Raw genomic sequence first — 2,712 nt, forward strand, 5'->3', positions numbered from 1 at the left:
ATGAGAATATCTACAACGCTTTAGTACCACATGCAATACTAGGTAACTTTATAAAATGATGGCGCTCTTCTATTATGATCAAAACAGATTTACGTATTTTGGAGACCTTACATTATCTGATTTCGAACTAAGAAGATCACCAGATCAATATATTTCTGTTCATAGTTTGAAAAAAAAAACAAAGCACCTTTTTCAGGGATGTGTAATTTATAATGTATCAGAAGTCATATTCAAAGACATTATTAGCAATCTCTTTAAAATGTGTTGTATTCCTCAGCCAAAACATGGGAAAGGTAACTAAATTAAGATACTCTATTTAGATACTTTTTGAAGAAAAAGTCGCCCATGAGAGAACCTGGGCACGAAAACCAAACTACCAAACAGATACTGCACATGATCTTAGCCAAAAGGCCGAGAGACTCTATTTAGATCCCTCTACTCACCTTCACTGCAAAGCAGCCCGCATTAGTTTGTATACTCTCTTTCTAAAGTCTAAAATGAAGTTCCCGACCAGCGCGTCTGTCGCGTGCCTTACCTCATTAATATGGGATGGTTTCTTGCCTGGTCTTTCATCGAAGTCAGTCAACCATACATACTAAGCAATGGAAGCTAGACCAATTATCCTTGTACTTTCTGCGCACCTTTTTTTGTGGTTGAGTAGCTTCATCTATAGGTATATTTTGGAAAACAGCTGGATCCTTTCTATTAGCGGCAAAATTAATTTCAGGCCATTAAATGATAATTTTTCCGCTCCAGATAGTATCCAGTCTAAATTTATAATAATATTAATAAGAATAATTTAAACACATTTAAACACCTTTTGTCTACAATTCTACGTTTTAGGTGGAATTTTATCCTGAAAGAGTTCCTAATTTCAATAAAAGGCCGAATGAAAATGCGATTTGTACCGATAAAAACCGAAATTTAATTTAAAATTTTAGGTTTACAGTCTTGTTCAGGGCCAAGGCCTTCTCACACGACTTTACAACTTAACCCTGGTCATTGGTAACTTGTCACACCTACACACCAAAGTGTGCACAATTCAATCAATCTCTCCTGGAGCACCACAGTGCACCACAACCACGTGTCCATGTGAACCCCTGTGGATGTCAGAGTTGTCCACGAACCCCCAACTTTTCGAAACACGATCTGAGTCAGTATTATACTATAATATGCATAACAGTGCTTCGTAAAAGATCAAGTTCATAGTGTAGGCTAATATGAAAAAAACAAGAAAAAAAAAAACAAGAGATGAACAAATATTAATTTTGAAACTTCAAGATCAAATCACGAATTGCATCACGCATCGATCACACATCACACACGATGAGACGGATGTTCCTGTTTTTGATCACACGGCACGGTACGGTATACTACTATGGCAACATATGCGTATGGAACGCGAAAGAGTTTCTCGATTGGGACGACTTTTGTAAATTACTAAATTATATCAGATTTGAGTTCAACAAAAATTACTCTAGTTTTCAATTTCAGAAACGTCTCACGAACCCCCTGGGACGGACTCACGCACACCCTGGGGGTTCATACACCACAGTTAGGAAACCCCTGATGTAGATTATCTGTACCGCTTGGATGTGCAATGCTGTCTCAGCATAGGCGTAGGAGCCTAATTTGATCTGGGAGGGGGGGGGGTGCTGTAACGACTTGCCTGAAAAATATACCAAAGTTTTCCGCGCGCGTTCAAATTGTTAATGTGCATATCATAAGGCATTCATCGGTTATTACATCACATGCCAATAACATATAATCATTTTCCGTCTTATTACCCTTCCATATTGGTTAGAATTATTGGGGAAGTCGTTACAACAATAATGATATTACTAATATAAGTTTAATCATTGAAAAACACATTGCAAATTATTCTTCTTTCAGTAGGTGTCCGAAAAATTCTCAGAATACTGCCGAATTTTTACCAAAACATATGCAAAACACACTGCAAATTTTTCTTCTTTCAGTAGGTGCCCGAAAAATTCTCAGCATATTGCCCGAATTTTCACAAAAATATTTTGTGGGGGGGGGGGGGGGGCTGCCCCGCCTCCTACGCCTATGTGTCTCAGTCATATATAGCAGGGAGTTGTCATGGATCATAGAACCTTGCCCTTTTTTTCAACAGGCATTCGTGTGTGCGCAAAAAGTTCACCGTATTTGTATACACTTATAGGGTTCGTGAGAATATCGTGTCAGGTTACAGCTTAACTATACGTTAAACGAAAATTCGTAAAAAGACTTGCGTTGTTGCAAGAGCTATACCGTACTATATCGCGCCAATTGGTGAATTTACTACGGAGTTAGTGAAGTTACTAGGAAGTTGCCGTTACGAGCTCGTGTTCTCGTAAAGCTCGCTTTTAGATTCTGTATCAACCATTGTGTCACCGGATTTATGAGTTAATGAATTCATGTTGGTACAAATACTGATACGGAGCCGATTGACAAGAAATGGTTAAATACAAGACTCAGATAGGCGTTGTGAAACTCTAATGTTAGGTGTCTGTACTCAAAGGGAGTAAAACATAATTTCTGTGTAGGTTAAGACAGTTGGGTGCTTTCCAACTTAAATTAGCTATTTAATCTCCGATGAGGAATGTGGCATAAATAAGCTGTCATACGCATAACCAGCTACTTATGTTTAGACAAGTTTATTCTTTACATTGTGATTATCAAGTCACACACCTAAATTGTTATTTGACCGAC

At 38.0% G+C, this 2,712-nt stretch overlaps 1 pseudogene; it reads right to left on the minus strand.

Annotated features, from left to right (window-relative positions):
* Positions 1–218: 218 nt before the first annotated feature.
* Positions 219–423, minus strand: LOC139964411 (U2 spliceosomal RNA; annotated as a pseudogene).
* Positions 424–2,712: the final 2,289 nt, after the last annotated feature.

The sequence above is a fragment of the Apostichopus japonicus genome, chromosome 22 (genome assembly GCF_037975245.1).
Source record: "Apostichopus japonicus isolate 1M-3 chromosome 22, ASM3797524v1, whole genome shotgun sequence".
NCBI lineage: Eukaryota > Metazoa > Echinodermata > Holothuroidea > Aspidochirotida > Stichopodidae > Apostichopus > Apostichopus japonicus.